We start from the raw sequence: 5884 nt of genomic DNA, 5'->3' as shown, positions 1-5884 counted from the left end.
ACTGGAGCAATTGTTTTCAGAGCCTTTGCACTTATTTTATCAATCCCACCTTTTTTCAATTTCATATTGTTTATTATTTTTATAATTTCAAGTTCGTTTGTAGGTTTAATGTAAATTGTTTTTGGATCGTTTTAGGTAGTTCTAACTGTCTATCCTTTGGTGTAGTTATTTTGTTACTCAATGTTTCTCCAAGTTTGCAGTAAAACTCATTCATTTTATTAGCAATTTCACTCCTATTTTTGATTATTATGTTATCTTCAATTTTTAACTGATTAATATTAGTGTCAGATTTATTCTTACTTTTGCCTATTTTGTGATTTATGCAGGCCCAGAGTTTCTGGGATCATTACTGTTGCTCTCAATTTTTTTCCGATCATATTCGATTTTAGCTGCCTTAATTACTTTATCTAGAGTTTTAACAAATTTTTTGTATTCTGCTTTGAGTTTAACGTTGTCTGGATTTTGTTTTAATCTATTGTATAAAATTTCTTTAGTATTGCACGAGTTCAAAATTGCACTAGTTATCCAGTCTTTCCTGGGAGTTTTCTTTGATTCTTTTCAATGCATAATTGAATTTCATTTATTATTTCATTTACATTTTCATTTGGATCTTTTTTATTTTTGAATTTTGACCAGTCTATTTGTCTAGCAGTATTGAATAATTTTTTGTAGTTGTAATAAACCATGTCAGTCTCTGTCTCTTTGTTGTTTGGATTAAGTGTACCATTTTTTATTTCTAGAAATAATAGCGCTGGTAGAAAATTGACTAGTTGAACTACTCAGTCATTTAAGAAATCGCCAGTTACGAAAATGAATTGTTCGCCGCAAATTCGAATAAAACTCGGCAGTAATTCGTGAACGCGAAATCCGTATACGCGCATGCGCGCGTGTGTAGCAGCCGCTCGCCCGCTTCTGCCTATGTGTATAGCGCATGGTGTAGTCAAGTGTGTGCAGCGTCTGTTGTGAACATAACCGTATTGTTCCTTTTTGCATTTAGTGAAGTTAGAAAGTTATAATCAATTTTCGGAAGATCGAGAGAAAAACTTATATATGGAAGAAGATTCTCCAATTGAAAACATTGCTTCATATCATATTTATTATTCAGACCACAGCAACAGTTCTAGTGAAAGTGAATTTAACAGTGATTCAGTTAATTAATTATTTATAATTTTTTTATTGTTTTTTTAAACATATTTATTATTTTAATTACAAAAACGGACTATATGTTAAGGATAGAATGAGGATAAAATGGACGCTCATAACCTACAAATTCAAATTTCATTCGCTAGACGGGTTTTTCTCGAGTTTTTGAGTAGTTAACATCGCAGATGACGAGGTTTCTGGAGACAATGGCGAGCATAAATTGGCGTAATTTTCTAAATTCGAGATAAACTGGGCAACAACCAGTCAAGATATCTACCAGGGGGGTAATGATCTGTTATATGCACCTTTAGAGTTAGTGCTTTTGTATTTAGGAAATCCGTTTTGATGAGGATATTGTCAATACACGTTCCTTCATTCGAAGTTATATTTGATGGTCTGGTAGTATTTATAAATCCTGGGAGGAAGCCCTTTTCTAGTAGGTTATTTAGGAAATCCATGCTTATAAGATTATGATCCTGTATGTTTAAATAAAATCACCTATCATAATGTGGTTTTTAACCTTTATTTTTTGTTCTAAGTAAGTTTTGAAATTCTGATTAAATTGGGTGCAACTAAGTCCATGCGATCTATATAGAGAAGAGATTTCTAGTTGTTTATTGTTATTTAAGGTAATAATAGTATTTAATATTTTAAGTTTACTTATTTCTATCGTCTCGTTAGTGCGCTTTACATTCTCTTTTACATAGACCACAATACCATCATTTTTATTAATATCTCCATGATTGTAATATAACTTATAATCTTTGAGTCTATAATACTGGTAATGCGTTAATTTCCATACCTCGGTACATACAATAACGTAAGGTTTTATTTTGAGGCTTTTAATAAGGATTTGTAGTTTATCAAAATTGGCATTTAGACTTCTAATATTTAAGTATAATATTAAAATGTTATTACTATTTCTTTCCTTATTAAAAGTCTCAAGATCTCTGTATAGCCTCTCCTGTTCATGAATACTATTTTGTATTTCTTCAATTATATTTATTTGTGCTTCCATTATACGACCGTTCCTGCTGAGCTTGCTGAAGGTGTCTAGTGACTGCTGCGTTGCTGTTGTGTTGCACTTGTTTTATTTCCTGTATTCTTCTCTGGCTTCCTTTGGTAAAGTAGTTTGTTAGTTTGTTGACTGTGTATTTGTTTTAGTGCACTTGCTTCATCCCATGTCGGTAATATAGGTGCAATCGGGTAATCAATAGAGTTGATATATTTTTTGATCTTTTTTTTTGAGTATACTACACTTAAGTCTGTCTGTTGGCAAGTGATCCGTAGGTAGACTTGTTCTGTATGTAGTATTATTAAAAATACAGTTCACACATTCAATTTTTATGTTCTTGGATACACTCACATTATGATTTCCGGAGCACTTTATACAAGCAGTTTGATTTCTACATTTAGATGCACTGTGTCCATATCTTTCAGAGTTATAGCAAGGGGTAATGTTTATCAGATCTTAGACTTTGCAGTACTGATGACCTACAAAGGCTTTGCTATTGTTATCACGTATGCACTTGTAGATTTCTGGTGTTACTTCCATTAGCACTGTGCAGTTTTTGGTTCTGTTGTTTATGTACATGTGTAATACCTTGCCATTGCTATTATATTGTCTGAAGTTCCTTGTGTTTATGTCATCTTCAATATCCTGTTCATCCATATTTGTAACATTGTTTATACCAGTGATTTTTATTTTCGGATTACCTTGTTGTTCAATCTTGATCTGGCTGGTTATGTTTAGATTCCTGTTTAGCACGTTCTCAATTTTTTCTAGACTTTTTGTATTCATGCAGCTGATTTCAATTTCGCTGTCATTCTTCTTGCGGATATACTTAGTTTGTGCATTCTTCTCTGAAACTAGACACTTCGTGACCAGTTCCATTGTGTTTGTATGGCCGGTATCATTGGCCTTAACTATTATACTTGGAACTCTCTTCGGCTTCGGTTTTATATCTCTCATCACTTCAGCATAAGTTTTTATGTTTGTTTGTGTCGCGTTACTTTTATGTTTTTGCAATTCAATGATTTATTTTTGTAGTTGGTTTTTATCTTGCAGTTCTGTAACTAGTTGCTTGAGTAAGGTGTTTTCTTATAAATCTTATAACAATAAATAAAAGATTTCTATAATAATACAAAATTATAAATTACATTTTATTCGTGTATGTCATCAGCGGGTCAACAAACATAATCATAGCAGGTACAATGGTACATGCATTTGGACCGATTAACTTTATATCTTATAACTAGTTTTATGAATGTATCAGTTAACATTTTTTTAAACTATAAAACATTTATAATCTTAAACAAAAAACTTTTATCTCAAATAAAAAGTAACTTTCTTCTGATTAAGTAATCACAGCCTATCATTTAGGACACTAAATAGTTTTTCTAAGTATTTGAGTACTTGACGGTCAAAATAAGCTTAATCTAATTTCCCCGTCAAAACGATCAACGTTGATTCAATGCTGATTTCAATATTGATTTCAGTCTAAAATCGGCGTTGATTCAGTATTGAATCCACGTTGAATCAACGTTGAATCAACATTGAATTTGTCCGAAAACGCAACGTGGATTCAGCATTGATTTCAGACTGAATTCAGTGCTGGATTTCATGGTTCAATCAGAGTTGTAATAAATAATTGTAAAAAAACATATCGCTAAAACCTGGGGTCGAACCCGAGACTTTTTGAATAGTAGACGAATGACGACTTAGCCATTTCGACACTTACATTTATATCTCATAATGTAACATAAACGGATTCCTATAGAGAATAACCGAAAATTAACCTACTATATCATGATTTTTATAATAATACTGGACTGGACCCTCAACTGGACCTCTCTGTGCATATGGAAAATCCACCTGGATATCCAGGTATATATTTTCAACAGGGCTCTTATTTAAGAATCCTATAATTAGCATTTGAACTGGCAATCGCTCACTCTGAGGTATTTTCCTCATGCACTCTCCAACTTGAATCAAAAACCCGTCAACTTTATCCAAAGGCTGGTTTCTCTTTCAGTATATCCATTACTTTATTACCAAAATCTTCATGGTCATTTTTCTTAGCATCTGTAACATATTTATATTTATATTTTATGTCTTTTAGTATAATTCTTAATACTCCAAATAAAATACACACGTTAGGCTGGTTTTTTATAAAAATCATGGTCGATCTTTAGATCTTGATTTTTTTTGATAGTGGAGAAGATCTTGATTTTTCCACTTCTTGCAAAGATGTAATGGGGCTTAACAAAAATTAGAATCCATTAGATGTATGCAATTATTATGTGTACAGATATAAAAGCATAATATGTTTGCTCACCGTACTGGATCTGTTGAGTCATTCAAGGACTGCATGCAGTAGTAAAACTTGAAAGAATCATTCATTTTGTGGTTTTGCTGCAGATCCACTGGGTTTATAAGCTAAAACTTTACTTCTAGTTATGATGTATCTATTTCTTAAATATTCCTAACGTTGTTTTACTTCAGTCAAATCTAGACTTAGTTCTTCGGCTACTTGTATCCAAAGAGTAGTCTTCTTGAGACGATTTCGGTCTTATACTGACACATTTTTAGTGTTATATAATGCAGGCCTTTTTTCTACAGCCAGTATTATTTATTTGTCAATTTTGTCTTCTTTTGAAACACTAGTTGATCATTTGATAATTCCACTGGCTGCATATCACTTTTTAATGCTTAAAAGAAATAACATATACAAGTTAGCTCATTGTGCAATTTAGAAACATCACATAACTTACCGGCAAACAGTTGATTATTTTCATTTGATACAATGGAATAGTTGATATAATCTATTTCAATGAAACAGTCACGATCCCATAAATTCTGATTCACGTCGAGAATACCCGCGCACTCTCTGTATATGAATAGTTGCTAAAATAAATGAAATTTTGCATTAAGTAGGTTATTTCATGCAATTTAAATAATAAATGTCGATATTAATACAGTTTTATTATTTCTTTCTTTATACACGTTTTAAGCTTGTTTTTATCAACAAAAAATTGAGGTTATGTGACAGTAAACATAAGTCATACTTACATTATTATTGTATATGTATAAAGTAAACTTAGAGAAAGTGCAAAGATGTTTACTCAAAGATAGGTTGATTTTGAATGACAGTTATTTTTACAATCAATAATATGAAGTTGCATGAAAAACAATAGAACTTAAAAAGAACGGTTATTGAAATATACTACATTTCCTCCCTCCTTTATAAAGATTTCTTGAATTATCTTGGTGGAGAGTAAATTGTTCGTGATTTGCGTATCCGAGATGATTGTTATGTCGCAACATTTTGTCCAATGCTAACTATCCATTGGACGTGTACATAATTTCGTTCTGCGCCTGCGCGCGCACCGAATGTGTGTGTGTGCGCGCGCGCGCGCGCGTGTGTGTGTGTGTGTGTACTGACAGAGTTTGGCGTGATGGCAGCACCGCGCGTCGCTGCCTCCGCCATCTTGAGCGGGACTCTCCCGCTTCTTTCGTGCGGCTAGTCCATTAGTCACCGACTATCCTTCTAAGCGTGCGGAGCTCCTTCGCGACTCTTTGTCTCCTCGAGACTGCCAGGCATCCTTGCCTATACCGAATCTAAGCTGTCTCCACGAGACTGCCAGGCATCCTTGCCTATATCGAATCTAATCTCATCGAAATTGTGCTTTCAGTGTAGTTTGTTAACGAAATAAAAGGGTTTTTATGCCGAAAGGCTTT

At 33.1% G+C, this 5884-nt stretch overlaps 1 long non-coding RNA gene across 1 annotated transcript; it reads right to left on the bottom strand.

The window, feature by feature from the left end:
* Positions 1-3324: 3324 nt before the first annotated feature.
* Positions 3325-4916, bottom strand: LOC116416497. The gene is made up of 3 exons (XR_004226894.2): positions 4482-4916; positions 4299-4404; positions 3325-4228 (listed from the first exon to the last, which is right to left on the bottom strand). It is a non-coding gene; the product is annotated as an uncharacterized LOC116416497 (long non-coding RNA).
* Between the last annotated feature and the right edge of the window lie 968 nt (positions 4917-5884).

This window comes from Nasonia vitripennis (genome assembly GCF_009193385.2).
Source record: "Nasonia vitripennis strain AsymCx chromosome 2 unlocalized genomic scaffold, Nvit_psr_1.1 chr2_random0007, whole genome shotgun sequence".
Lineage (NCBI taxonomy): Eukaryota > Metazoa > Arthropoda > Insecta > Hymenoptera > Pteromalidae > Nasonia > Nasonia vitripennis.
The sequence above is the reverse complement of the archived record's forward strand: the minus strand, read 5'-3'. Positions and strand labels throughout refer to the sequence as shown.